This window comes from Lactuca serriola, chromosome 5 (genome assembly GCF_051521515.1).
Source record: "Lactuca serriola cultivar US96UC23 chromosome 5, Lser_US96UC23_V15, whole genome shotgun sequence".
Classification (NCBI taxonomy): domain Eukaryota; kingdom Viridiplantae; phylum Streptophyta; class Magnoliopsida; order Asterales; family Asteraceae; genus Lactuca; species Lactuca serriola.
The window spans coordinates 159,046,880-159,062,782 of record NC_136412.1 but is presented as its reverse complement, the minus strand read 5'-3'; the positions used below and the strand labels follow the sequence as shown (position 1 = coordinate 159,062,782).

Below are 15,903 nucleotides of genomic sequence, written 5' to 3'. Positions count from 1 at the left end.
TAAGTCATAACATAAATTCAAATTATTAGTTCAAAACATATTCTTGTTATCAGAGTGAAACATCCCAGGCTGGCTAGCTATGGTGTGTGCACTGCAATCTTCCCGAGCTCCTCTTTTGAAAATTGAGTACCTGAAACCAAAACTAAAAACTATAAGCACGAAGCTTAGTGAGCTCCCCCAATCTACCACATACCATACAATAACATATAAAGCACATAATGGGCCTTGCCCACTACATCAGACCAAAGTCCGGACTAACTGTGGCCTTGCCCCCTACATCGGACCGAAGTTCGAAAACTGTATCGGGCTGAAGCCTGTTCTAACTGGGGCCTTGCCCCCTGCATCAGACCGAAGTCCGAAAACTGCATCGGGCCGAAGCCCAGATAAACTAGGGCCTTGCCCCCTGCATCAGACCGAAGCCCGGAAACTACATTGGGGCGAAGCCCGGACTAACTGGAGCCTTGCCCCCTGCATCGGACCGAAGTCCGAAACTAACTGAACATTACATAGCATAAACATATCAACTAGCATGAACACATATACTGCATACTGCTTCAGACCGAAGTCCAGATCACATAACACAAAAACATGCTTGAATCACAAAGACATCAAGCCCACTAAACTACTGCATCGGACCAAAGTCCGAAAACTACTGCTAACTAGACAGGTCGGCATTATGGCCGTAGACCCGTTCCTACTGGAAGGAAACTCACCCGTTCTGCTGAACTCTGCTGATAGTCCTCTGGTTGCTAACCGACAACTCTCCGAAATGCTGCTCCTCTAGCTCCCTGAGCTACCAATACCAATAATAACACTTAGCCTAAACTGAACTCTAGAAGTCAAAATAAGTCAACTCTAGTCAAAGTCAACCTTCCGGTTGACTTGACTCGCCGAGTTGTTCTACCAACTCGCCGAGTCCATGCTCCTCAAATCCCAAACAATCCCCGATCCCACTCGTCGAGTCTAGCGAGAACTCGACGAGTTCTCCTTTAACTAACACTTCGGGACTGTCTTCAACCGACTCGCCGAGTTGTTCTTCCAACTCGTCGAGTCCATCTTCATTGCCCAAGGGGATTGTCTTGGACTCGCCGAGTTCCCCCTTGAACTCGTCGAGTAACATGATCTTCATGTCCATCACGAGCATAGACTGTTTGAGTCCTTCCCTAACCTCACTCACTGATCCGACTCATAAACAGAAGGGTTTGGGTTTTTCGACCCGAATCGCTGAGTCCATGAGCTGACTCACCGATTCCTCCTTGTGACAACTCTATTATGTCGATTTCAGTCTATTCCAACACTTCCAACTCATAGATCTGGACTCCTTATGCTAGCTTTGCACGTAAAGTTGCTAACTTTACGCGCATGCAAGGTGTTATGAGGCTAGAACACCCTAATCTAAACTACAATGGAGGTCTAAGTCATTAAAGGAATCCATAGTTGAGTAAAGCTTCTCACTCAGAGCTTCTAGAGCTCAGAAATGCTCAGATCTAATCTATATTCATCCTCAAAGGCTCAATACTCGTGTTGGCCTTGGGAATGGTCCCAAAAGTGACAAGATACTAGCAAAGAATGGGATCTAGATGATTAATAACCAAGGTATGAGCTCCATACCTTCAAATAATCTGAGATGACATCCAAACTCTGGATCTATACTCCTTTCCTTGCTCCTTTCTCCTCCAGCCTTCAAGATGCACTCAAAAGGGACCTTAATCTTCTCACATAAGCTCAAGAATGAAGTAGGGTGGCTAGGGTTTCGCCTCTGGACAATGGAGGCTGCAAATGAAACCCTAGAAATGAGAATGAGATGCTTATATAGGGTCCCAAGTCCTGAAATTGGGGTTTCCCAACCCAGACCAGACTCACCGAGTCAGTCTCCCCGACTCGCCGAGTCGGTCACATAATCCGCGACACAGGTCACGCTCTGACTCGTCGAGTTCCTCCTTGGACTCGACGAGTTGACTCCTTTGACTTAGGGCTTTTCTTTCCTTTCCTGGTCTTCCTGATTCTAGGTGTTACATTAAGCTAGAGAGGAGGAACCATAAACGTGATGCTGAATTTGAGCGAAAAAAAAAGCAGAAGGTGGAATATTAAGAAGCCACGTGGCAAATTGAGGTCTAAAAAATAAAAAGTGGAAAGTACATGAGTCTTTTATTAGAATTGAGGATTAACATACGATTCGTGTAATATAGAGTTGGTAAACTAAAATAATATTGATAATAAATTGTAATTGACATTGCTAATTTTATTTTTAAAAAACCTACTGAGTTTTGACATGCGGACCTATTACTAAAATCGTAAATCTTTACTTTGAATTATTTCTTTGTTTTGACACATAATCAAATTACATTGCTATTAACCTAGACTTGTTGGGATTATGTAATTTCTAGACATGCTAAGTGATATGTAAGATGCTATAATAAACAAAAAATAAACATAATTTATGCTTTTCTTGAGGAAGTAACGCATGAAAACATAATTTATGTTAATTTTATTTGCTAATTGTTATCGTTTTTTCTTTATTGATTAGATTTTTTTATTTTTATTTATTTTTATTTTATTATGTATTTTCCAAATCTCGATGCTTTTGATGCTTTTCTTGAGGAAGTAATGCAGGAAATTGAGCAGGAAGATGAGGATTATGACTCAGATGATGATTTGAAGAAATTTGGAAGATGGTTAGATAACTTCTTGTCTAACGATCAAGAACAATCTGATTCACAAGAGCTAAAGTTACAAGATGAAGAATTTAATTCAGAAAGAGATTTGGAGGAGCTGGAAAGGTTGCTGGCAGAGGGGTCAGACGAACAAGAACAAGCTGAATTGCAGGAACCAACCTGTGGTTTGACCATTACCACGACATGGCCCCCTGTATTTCCGGTTTGTGTTTCAAAGCATGGGGTGACGATTCCAACTTTGGAGAAAGTTCTGAAGTGCGATCCATTTATGATCAGTATCCAACTGGTTCCAACCCTTGTCAAGATTCTTGGGTTTCATGAATTCAAGCTCGTTTGGCCAATTTAGAAGAAAAGAGTCGAATTTTACAAATTGGTCCAAAGAAATTATTTAATGCAACGGATGGATTAGCATTGAGTTTATTGGAAGTTTATTAAGTTGAGAGTCCAGCTAAAGACTCGCACAAAAAGAAGAGCTTGCGGGAGGCAACCCGTCATTAGAGTTTGTTTTTCTTTTTCTTTCTAAACTTCTAGTATTTAGGGATAATTTAGGATTTTTATTTTGATGTTTTTTATTATTACTTGGTATTTGTTTTTAATCTTCTCAGAATATAGGGTGAGGGATAGAATGACCGAATAAAGCGTGAGGAAATAAAGTGAGGGGTCGAGTCGTAGAGGAGAAGATTGGAAGATTTGAGTGATTTTATAAGTCCGATGGTTTTAACGGTTAATAAGGAGTTTCGTCACTGAAGAATATATGGAGGTGTATTACCTTAATACCCTCTGTGACCTCAAAAACAGACCTGAAGCAGAAAGAAGAATTTGCATGATCAGAGCCGAAAACTCGTCGAGTGCACCCGTACAAGTCGACGAGTTCCAGCGAAAATTCACGATTTCTGCACATATGACGATTCAACTCGGCGAGTCTCCACATAAAACTCGACGAGTTGCTCATTCTTTTATCTTTGAGTCGATGATTTGATTCAATTCAAGGCAACGATTGGCTATATTTTTGAAGACCATTTCTAGGCGATTCCAAGATGCTTTTTCCCACATATTTAGAGTTGTCAACCACACGAGATATGACGCCCAAGGCATGGATGCTTGGATGGAAAAGGAAGCGGAACTAGCGATTGGAAGCTTGGATCATGGATTTTGAAGAAAGAAGGATGTTGTTGGACACCTTGACCCCTCGTCAGTGTTTTGGCCATATCTCATGAACCGTAACTCCGATTGACGGGATTCAAAATTTTCTGAAAACTAGACACAATTTCAGACGACTTTTGTGTTTTGAGAAAATGCTGATTCCAAACGGACTCGACGAGTAGTCCATAAACTCGATGAGTCACTTCGAACTTTCGCGATTCTAGACGCGCTGACTTGCCGTACACGGGTTTTAAGTGACGGTCTCGCCGAGTAGGTCACTGGACTAGCCAAGTAGCCCCTGTTTTGTGAAAATCTATATAAAGGGACTTTCAGATCGATACCCTAGGATATAGATGAACCCTTGGAGGCCAATTGTCGACTAAAGGTGTTGTTGGAGCGTGGGAAGCTAAGGAGTCAACCCTACATTCAATTTTAAGGAGAATCAAGTCCAAATCAAGTTTACTCCTACCTAATCTCTTGTGTGAACTATGTTTTTACCAATTGATTTCGTTTTTGAGCTTGTTTCTGCTGTAATCATGAGCTAAGACTAATAACTTCTGTTTAGGTAGATGAATTTGTGAACATGGATTGATTATTTGATTAGGATTAATTTTAATTGGTGATTATGTTTTATTAAGCTTGTTAAAGAACCTTATGTGTTAACAATAACTATTCTTCTGTTAATAAATCAGTAATTAAGTTGTATGAACATCTCATAGTTATTAATTTTATATGATTTATTGTGAGCACATAGTTGTATGTCTAGGAATAGCGAATGTGAAACTAGAATTAACTAGAAGATAGGTAAGTTAATGTGTGAGCTTGTTTGATGAACATCAGCCAGAGGTTAATTGAACGGCCAATTTAATTAACCATTACAAGTCTTATTTAACCCGAATCAATAACTAGGAAATCCGTTAATTTAGACAACTGGCCACTGCTTGAGTTAATTTGTTTCCTAAGGATTAGTAATAACGAACGTGAAACTAATCATCTTAGTCGGTAGCCAATGAAGAATTAATCCGATACATTGAAATCATCCATGGGAACAAATGAGTCGAACCTAAACAGAAGTCCTCTTTATTATTGAATTTAGGTGATTTTTATTTGCTTAGCTCTTAGTTTCGTAGTTTAAGTTTTAGTTAATTGTTTAAGTTTCTAGTCTTGCAAAACTAGAGAAACCTCCTTTCTATTACTTGTTTTATTTAGATAATATTAGCTTATCTTTTAATTGTTTAACGTTCCCTGTATTCGATACCCTACTTACCTGAACTAAACTGCTAATCGATAGGTACACTGCCTTTCGTGTGTTCGTCTTTGTGTTTAAGCTAGTAAGATTAAAACTAGTTGGTTTTACACACATCAGCATCGCAACGACAAAAAGACAGACTGAAACGGACATCAGATAGAGGAGTTATGGATTTTTAACGGACTTTATCAGTCCCGGCCTATTAAAAATATATTATTAAAAACAAAGTCAAAACTAGCTGACGGAATCCAAATGAAAGTTGTAGAGCACAGTCTCACCTACGCGTGGATATAAAGAACGCGAAAAAAAAGAGCTCGTACGCGAAAGTTTCAGAATTTAAAAGATGGAAATCCAATTTACGCCCAGTGTAAATTGGGTTACGCCCATGGTACTCAGACGCAGTATCGCGTCCAATCGGCTAACAGGCTAGCTAGGCTTGAGTCGTAAGCGATGATGACTCCGGAGTACGCCCAACGTTCCCTTAGAGTACGCCCAACGTACGGGGTGCTTTAGCACTATAAATAGAATGCATAAGCTCCTGGTTTTTGGCACTCAACACTCAACTCTCTCTCACTTTTACTCTCTTGTGAGCTCCAGAGGCTATCCCGACGCCCTCGATTGCATAACCGATCCCCGACGAAGGTTTTACGCTACCGAGATCCCCGAGAAATCCGAAGACGCAGCTTTCCGCAGTTGAAGTTCTGCTCGATTCTCGTCTCACACTCTCCAACCCAAACAAGTGAGTTCATACCCCCTTTTCTACCATTTTAAATGCTTTTAAAAGGCTTTTATCACTATACGGGGGAGAATACAAGTAAAAACGTAACCTTACTCACATGAAAACATCGAACTTTTGAGTATACGTTGCATGATGTTCTTACAACTACCGAATGGTTTAGTTAACATATAAACAACTTACATTACTTTACCCACTTTGGGATACAATATGGCTTAAAATAAAAATGTGTTTTACTTATAAATACGCATACGATTTCATACCAACAGAAAGCATTTCAACTACAATATTTTATATTCACGGGAATATATACATTAATAGTATGTTTTTGGCAATACTTTGAAAAACGATACTTTGCGGAAACAAACATACACTTATGATACATAATTGAGAATTCGTAAGACAACATCTTTACTATACCCAATAGGGATATTACAGTAAGTCCAGTCTTATAACCAGAATCCCACGTTTGGAGAACGTGGCAAGTGTGTATAGATCTATACGGGACTAATGATCCCGCACCCTGACTTTTAGTTGTATTTCGCGATATGACAAGTGTCGTAAAGTCTCGACGCCAGAAGAGAGTCGCATCCAGGCAAATATGATAGTATGGTTATGAATACTCACCTAATATACGATTAATGCAGTATCATATCTTTACGGGAAAAGTAGTATTATGATTTACTTTTACGCATCTCAACGAACTTCATATAGGTTTATTTTTATAATAAGACAAGACAACAACATTTTGAGCATGGTATGGTGCTTACAGTTTATGGTCTTGAACATTTAAAGACTACATTTATACGTTTAGGAAAATAAAGGATTTTCCTGTTTCCAAACATACATCTCACACTGAAACGATTTACTACACAACACTTAAGAAAGGGGTTGGCTAAAAAGACACCCTATATTGCAATATGGACAACCTAATTAATTTTTAAAAATTTTTTATTGGCTGAAATTGCATTGTTTTCCGGAAAAACTGATTATAAGCAGTTAATTATTGGTTGACTTTTTAAAAAGTGGTCAATGGGGTGCAAAGAGGTGTCTTATTAGCAACACCCTATTCATAATGCCTATCAGCTAAATCCCTAGAACCTCGACATTATCTTCTACTCCTAGGTTTTTGATGATGAGACTCCCTTCATCCTAAAAACCCGGATGACCGAGTATTTTTTTTTCACGTTTCTTATAGTACTTACGATTTTTACCGGGTCTTTGTTGATAGTGTAAATACCTAGATTTAAGAGGTAGACAAAAATATAAAAAGCCTCGGATATCTTGAACATAATCCTGGTCAAGATCTTACTCGGCATACTAGCCCGAATCATCTGTAGGATTTAAACGTCAAATTTCACATAAGCGTTTACAATGTTGAACTTCATATTGTTATTAATTATTTTTCTTTTAAAAACTTTGGAATAAGTATTTTGCATTAAATAAATGGATATATATAAATCATTTAATTATATTTGTGTATTTAATAGGCCGCTTTTTCATTTTGTTGTACCCAAAATATATTTGGTCTAATCCTTACGATAAACACCAAACATGTCCACATGTGGTGTCATAGTGTTTAACTTTGGGAATATGACTTATTAAGGTAATAAACTTTTCGGTATGTTTACATCTGGATAATTATCTTTTTTTTGTACACATCTAGGTAATAAACTTGTAGGAACTTGAAAGTGTTCACATATGACCATTATGACCTGCTATAGCAGGTTATATCCTAGATGTGAACGCTTTCAACAAGTTCGTTACCTAGATGTATACAAAAAAATAGTTACCCAAATATAAACAAAAGGAAAAGTAAAAATTAAATTACACGAATGGTCCTTGTGGTTTGGGGGAATTTGTGTTTTTGGTCCTTAACTTATTTTTTAACTTGGGTGGTCCCTACTGTTTATTTTTGTTGAACATTTGTCCCCTGTCTTACCTAAAAAGACTATTGTGCCTTTATTAATTTATTGTAATTTATTTTCTTATTTATGTATTTATTTTTTACATATTTAAAAAAATTAATAGACCACACATATTTGTATCTTCTCGGATGATCTCTATTGTTTATTTTTTAATTAATTTATTTTTTTAACTTGGATGGTCCCTACTGTTTAATTTTGTTACGCGCTTGGTCTCTGTCTTACCTAAAAAGAGTATTGTGTCATTATTAATTTATTTTTTTAATTAATTTTCTTGTTTATGTACTTATGATTTATATATATAAGAAAAATTAGTAGACCTTGCATATCTGTATCTCCTCACCATCCTATCTCTCATCCTTCTCAACTTCTATTTATTTTCCATCTTTAGTGATATCGACGTCTTCATCATCACTTCTTTTTTCGATCCTTCAACTCCGTCGAATCAACACCACAACCCACTAAAGATGAAGAGACAGTAGACTATAGTATTGGTTCGCTAGAGTTGAAGTAAAAAAAAAAAGGATGGTGAAGACGTCGATGTTACTAAAGATGGAAAAGAAATAGAAGTTGAGGAGGATGAGAGATGGGATGGTGACCGGTAAGACCCAAATTAAATTTATCAAGTGTGGTTTCATGTTTACAGTGAGGAGATATAGATATGTGGGGTATATTAATTTTTTTAAATATATAAAAAATAAATACATAAATATAAAAATTAAGGGCAAAATAGTCTTTTTAGGTAAGACAGGGACCAAACGCGTAGCAAAAATAAACAGTAGGGACCATCCGAGTTAAAAAAAATTAATTAGTTAAAAAATAAACAGTATGTATCATCCGAGGAGATACAAATATGTTGGTCGATTAATTTTTTTAAATATGTGAAAAAATAAATACATAAATAAAAAAATTAATTAAAAGATAAATTAATAAGAGCACAATAGCCTTTATAGGTAAGTCTTTATAGGTAAGACAGGAACCAAACACGCAACAAAAATAAATAGTAGGGAACATCCAAATTAAAAAAAAAATAAGTTAGGGACCAAAAACACAAATTTCCCCAAACCATAGGGATCATTCATGTAATTTAATTTTTACTTTTCTTTTTGTTCATATTTGGGTAACTATTTTTTTGTACACATCTAGGTAACGAACTTGTTGAAAGCGTTCATATCTAGAATTTAACCTGCTATAACAGGTGTAATTGTTATATGTGAACACTTCCAAAAAGTTTGTTACCTAGATATGTACAAAAAAAAATATAGTTACCCAGATTTGAACATACCGAAAAGTTAATTAACTTCATAATTCATATTCCCGTTTAACTTTTTATATTAGAACATAACAACATATAGCAAAATATTAACATTTAACATAAAAACAACGTATGATTGATGGACCAACATTAAGACGTAAGTACTTTTCAAATAAGATAATACTATAATTAAAAGAAGATATAATTTTGTTATTAACATGTTAGCAATATTATAAAATGCATGTTCCAGTTGAATTTTTATAATAATAAAACTTTATCGTCCTTTTGTTCCATCGAATATATTCTTTTACGTTAGCATTGGAAATGCGGAGAAGAAATACAGAGAGACGGTGTAGAATCGAAGCGTCAGAATTGAATTGTATTTCGATGTTTGGTAGGAGAATTCTTCAATACACCTCATCCTCCCCCACCTATAAATTCATCACAACGCTTTCTTAGAAGAAGACTACCTTAATATCCTTCCTCAACCATCTCTTTTAGTTGAAAGCTCTGCATCTTGTACTTCTTCATTTCAGCGGAATGAATATCTTTGTCAGAATGCCAATGAGCAAGACCATAACTCTTTTAGTTGAAAGCACGGATACCATTGGTAAAGTGAAGGCCGAGATTCATGGCAAGGAAGGGATTCCAGTATACATCAAGAGCATTTGATCATCGCAGGGTCCTAGAACTTTGAAGGATTACTACTTACCAGATAATCCTACATTGCACCTCAGTTTAAAGTTTGGAGATGATATGCGAATTTTTGTGAAGACTTTGACAGAGAAGACCATCCACCATAGCGGTGGAGAGCTTGGAAACCATTCGTAATGTCAAGGTAAAAATTCAGGATATAGAGGGGATTCCATGGCAACAACAAAGTTTGATGATTGCTGGAAAGAACCTTGAAGGATTATAATATCAAAAAAGAATCTACATTAGACCTTGTTCTGAAAACTGGAAGATGTGATATGCAGATATTTGTGAAGACTTTGGGAGGAAATACTTGTGGAGAGAACGGAGACTGTTTATAATGGGAAGGCAAAGATACAGGAGAAAGAGAATATTGAACGGGATCAATGTCAGTTGATCTTTGCTGGGAGGGCTTTGGAGAATGGTAGAAGTTTGGCAGAGTAGAACATTCAAAAGGAATCTACACTTCACATTTTGCTGAGTTTGTACGGAGGTGTCATGAGTCATGCTTTTGTCAAGACTTTGACAGGGAAAACCATCGCCCTGACGAAGGGGCCTATCACAACCATTCATAGTTTGAAGGAGAGGATGCAGGTTATAGAGGGAATTCCACTACAAAGAACCTCGAAGATAGTAGAACTTTGGCTGATTATAACATTGATAAAGATTCTACATTGGATATGGTTCTGAGAATGGGGGAGGCATGCAGCTCTTTGTTAAGATTTTGACATGGAAGACCATCACGTTAGAGGTGGAAAGTTCGAACACCATTGGTGATGTGAAGTCAAAGATTCAAGACAAAGAGGGCATTCCACCTTATCAGCAGATGCTTATTTTTAATGGTATACAGCTAATGGATGAGTCGACTCTGGCGTATTATAAGATTCAGGAGGAGTCTGCTCTAAACCTTCTCCTTAAATCTGGAATTATGTCTTCTAGGATATAAATCTTAAGAAATTATTTATATGTGTGTCTTTGCTGGTGATTATTCTTTTTTGATTTACATATACACACAAGGGTAAACCAGAGGCTTGTTTAGTATATGTTTTAGATATGCTCATACTAATGATGCTGCTGCTTGATTTCATGTCATTGTTCTTGTGAATTTGTAGCCATGGAACTATGTCTTAACGTATTGGCTAGCAAATAAATCCCATTTTTAGCTGAAAATAGATTAGTCTTTGGGAAATGAAGGACCTTGATGATGAATGTAACAATACTTGTGTTTTCGTGAAGTGTACTCGATATGAGACGTTGATAAGCAATGGCTTTAAAGTTTTATTGTACTAAATTATAGGTGTTACAGCATCCTGCAAATACTATGTAGTCGAAAAAGACCAAATATGGCATCCAAAAGGAAAATGATGTCAAGTGGTTGCTATTTTAGAATAGGGATGCAAACCGGTCTAAAATCTAAAAAGACATCCCATTTGGCTATTTAGACAACCTTAGATCCAATTGAGTGCTGCTATTAAGACACTCCTTAGACATTATCAAAAATCAACCTATAGATAACTAGTTATAATCGTCTTTTTTAGAAAACAATGCAAATTCAACCAATAAAAAAAACTTAAAAATCAAATAGGTGTCTAAATAGAAAAATGGGATGTCTCTTTAGCCAACCCCTTAAATTATGATTATCTCCTAGTTTTCAACATTGTTCAAAATTTAATCCCTAAAAATTATTTATATTAAATTTAGTCCCTAAAAATTTATATTACATTTAGTCCCTAAAAATTATTTGTATCAATTTAAAACCTTTTTTTTTTCATAAATTTGTTCATGCAATACAATTATAAAATATTATAATCGATAAAATTTATATCTTTTTTTTGAACTTCTATTCGTACATTCACTAAATCCACTTTTAAATTTATATAATTTTTTACTTATCTACCCACTAAATCTATTCTAAAATTTATATATTTTTAAGCTTTTCTTGTTTTATAGTTGTAACGGGGGACACATTTTTATGGTTTGTGGCCACATAAACCAAGAAGTGTTCGAAATACATATTATGATTACTTATTACTTTTGATTTTTTAAACAAAAAGTTATTATAATGAATATGATAAATACGTTATTAATAAATGAAAATTGATTCAACAACAATCATCTAATTTAATAAAGTCATCTTCAGATATAATACATAAATAATATTCTTTAACAATCTTCTATAGTTATAAAACCACGATTACAAGGTTTCAGTTGTCTATAAATTTGCAGACGTGACATAAACATTGTTTCCCATCCAGTTGCACACGGGGCTCTGTGGCGGATCTAATGAGCCGAAATGGTAGGCATCGGACAATCTTCTTTTAATTGTACCATAGCATAATGATTACCATGTACGATTGATATTGTAATAATCCGATGGTCCAAAAATTCTTCCAGACCTTTGCAAAGAGGAAAGAAAGTTAATGAACCACGATTGGTTAAGAAAGTAAGGACCACACCAAACCTGTTAGCAATCAGAATACTTGTTTCATGCATAAGCATCCAATGTTTCTTTGGTGCACTCGGTCCGAAGAAAGACAATGAAGTCCACAATTCATGGATTCTGTCTGTGAAAATCGTAGGATATACATCGAGTGCACTCTGTAACTCGGCTACTAGTTGTTTTGTTGAATAAATTTTGGAAGGGAGTGTCATTTTGGATGGTAGTGGTTGGAGGGATATTAAGGAGATATTCAGGCTTATGAAAAGCTTAAACCCAATATTTGGGAGGAAGATGAGCTTGAAGGAGAAAGGTGCGAACAATATTGTTTATAATACGTAAGATGCGTTCAGATTTACTGTTTTCTTGAGATGTGTGAGGACAAGAAAAACGCATGTGAATTCCATTTTGATCACAAAGTTGTTGGAATTGTGTGTTACGGTATTCGCCACCATTGTCACATTATATGGTTTTAATGTCAGTGTGAAATTGGTTAAGAATAATAGCACGAAAATGAACAACTTTAGAAATAAGGACCAAATAAAGGATAAAATTCATAATAATGGTCTTTTTTATCTTCCGATTGATTCAAATTTGGAAATAAATTACAAAAAGGTATTTTTTGATTGGATGGGAATGAATGAAAAAATCTTAATCTTAAATTGCCTCATATTGAATCCAAAAGTTTTTTCCTTTCCAAAGTTTGTGAGACTTTATTATAAATATAAAGAGAAATATCAAGGGAAAGCAAGAAGAGGATTTTTTTCAAATTTAGCCCATCAAATTCAAAACAATATTTTGAATTAAATAATCAAAACAGTATTGAAGAATACTTTTTAGAATCCACCAAAAAACTAAAAATATTCCTTAAAGGAGATTTTCCTTTGCAATTAAGATGGGCTGGACGTGTCAATCAATTGAATCAAAAAATAATAAATAATATCCAGATATATGGTCTACTACTTAGCCTGATAAATGTCAGAAAAAAAATACTATATCCTGTATTCAAAGGAAAGAAATGGATCTCGATATAACGAGTAGGCATTTAAATCTTACACAATTAATGAAAACAGGAATATTAATTCTGGAACCTGCCCGCCTATCTCTAAAAAATGACGGACAATTTTTTATGTATCAAATCATAGGTATTTCATTGGTTCATAAAAGTAAGCACCAAAGTAATCAAAGATACCAAAAACAACAAAATGTTGCTAAAAATATTGACAAAAAGAATTCTGATTTGCTTGTTCCTGAAAAAAATTTATCGTCTAGACGCCGTAGAGAATTAAGAATTCTCATTTCTTTTAATTTGAATTTAAAGAATAACACTGGTGTGGATAGAAACACATTAGTTTACAACGAGAACAATATAAAAAAATGGAGTCAATTTTTGGATGAAAATCAAGATTTTGATATAAAAAAATGAATTAATTAAATTCAAGTTCTTTTTTTTGGCCTAATTATCGATTAGAAGATTTAGCTTGTATGAATCGCTATTGGTTTGATACCAATAATGGGAGTTGTTTGAGTATGTTAAGGATATATATATATATATATATATATATATATATATATATATATATATATATATATATATATATATGTATCCATGATTAACAATTTTGAGTTTCCTAGATATTTTGTTGTTCTATCAATCAGTTCTGTACATGATCTAAATATATCCATGTTATATGCAAGCAACCAAATGAACATATGCATTGTATTACATTCCAGTCTAGGATAGTGCAATAATAAGGAAATGACATAGGAAAAATGTTGTATCAATTAAAGCTATAAATTAATCAATAGAATTTTCGTACTAAACTATTTGGTATCGTCTTTTTACTATACAAATTAATTCCAAAATAGGATTTACTAATTGATAAAATCAGGAGTCTATAAAAAAATTATGATCATTGTGTATACTACATTAAAATTTCTGACATTATTATTACTACTTAATAAAATAAGTATCTGTAAAAAGGGGAGTGTGAAATTATTTTATGGTAAAAAAAAATTCATTTATTTCAATTATTTTTCAAGAATTAGAAGAAAACAAGGAAAACAGAGGATCTGTTGAATTTCAAGTAGTAAGTTTCACCAATAAGATACGTAAACTTACTTCACATTTGGAATTGCACAAAAATAATATTTATCTTGGAGAGGTCTGCGGAAAATTCTGGGAAAACGTCAATGGTTGCTAGCTTATTTGTCAAAAAAATAGAGCGTGTTATAAAGAGTTAATAGGCTAGTTGGATATTCGAGAGGGAAAAACTCGTTAATTTGAAGAGTTAGTTTGAATTATTGCTTAAAGTTTGATGAACTTCTTTTCGCTTTCAGCAATTCATGGAAGAATGAATCAGGAAAACCTATGACTGGACCAGCTACAAGAAAAGACCTCATGATAGTCAATATGGGACCTCACCACCCATCAATGCACAGTGTTCTTCGACTCATTGTTACTCTGGATGGTGAAGATGTTATTGGCTATGAACCAATATTGGGTTATATATATAGAGGTATGGAAAAAAATTGCAGAAAATCGAACAATTATACAATATTTGCCTTATGTAATACATTGGGATTATTTAGCTACTATGTTCACAGAAGCAATAACTGTAAATGCACCAGAGCAATTAGGCAATATTCAAGTCCCTAAAAGGGCCAGTTATATCAGAGTCATTATGCTAGAGTTAAGTCGTATAGCTGCGCATTTGTTATGGCTTGGCCTTTTTATGACAGATATTGGGGTGCAGACTCCTTTCTTCTATATTTTTCTAGAAAGAGAATTGATATATGACCTATTCGAAGTTGCCACCGGTATGCGAATGATGCATAATTTTTTTCGTATTGGTGGAATCGCTGCTGATTTACCTCATGGGTGGATAGATAAATGTTTGAATTTTTGCGATTATTTTTTAACAGGAATTGCTGAATATCAGAATCTTATTACATGGAATCCCATTTTTTTAGAACGAGTTGAAGGAGTAGGCATTATTGGTGGAGAGGAAGCATTAAATTGGGGTTTGTCGGGACCCATGCTACAAGCTTCCGGAATACAATAGGATCTTCGTAAAGTTGATCATTATGAGTGTCACGACGAATTTGATTGGGAAGTCCAATGGAAAAAAGAAGGGGATTCATTAGCTCGTTATTTAGTACGAATCAATGAAATGACAGAATCCATAAAAATTATTCAACAAGCCCTAGAAGGAATTTTGGGAGGGCCCTATGAAAATTTAGAAATCTGTCGCTTTGATCGAGTAAAAGATATTGTATGAAATGAGTTTAACTATCAATTCATTAGTAAAAAACCTTCTGTTACTTTTGAATTGTCGAAGCAAGAACTTTATGCAAGAGTCGAAGCACCAAAGGGAGAATTCGGAATTTTTCTGATAGGAGATAAGGGTGTTTTTCCTTGGCGCTATAAAATTCGCCCACCGGGGTTTATTAATCTGCAAATTCTTCCTAAGTTAGTTAAAATAATGAAATTTACTGATATTATGACGATACTAGGTAGTATAGATATCATTATGGGAGAAGTTGATCGTTAAAATGATAATTGATACAACATAAGTACAAGCTATCAATTCTTTTTCTATATTGGAAACCTTAAAAGAGGTCTATGGGATCATATGGATGCTTATTCCTATATTTACTCTTCTATTAGAAATCACAATAGGTGTACTAGTAATTGTTTGGTTAGAAAGAGAAATATCTGCGGGTATACAACAACGTATTGGTCCTGAATACGCAAGACCTTTGGGAACTCTTCAAGCTCTAGCAGATG

General features: G+C 34.9%; 2 pseudogenes; one reads left to right on the top strand and one right to left on the bottom strand.

The window, feature by feature from the left end:
* Positions 1-15,903, bottom strand: part of LOC145053180 (uncharacterized) — a 91,235-nt pseudogene that overhangs the window by 39,884 nt on the left and 35,448 nt on the right.
* On the top strand, positions 9,524-10,622 carry LOC145053167 (polyubiquitin-like; annotated as a pseudogene).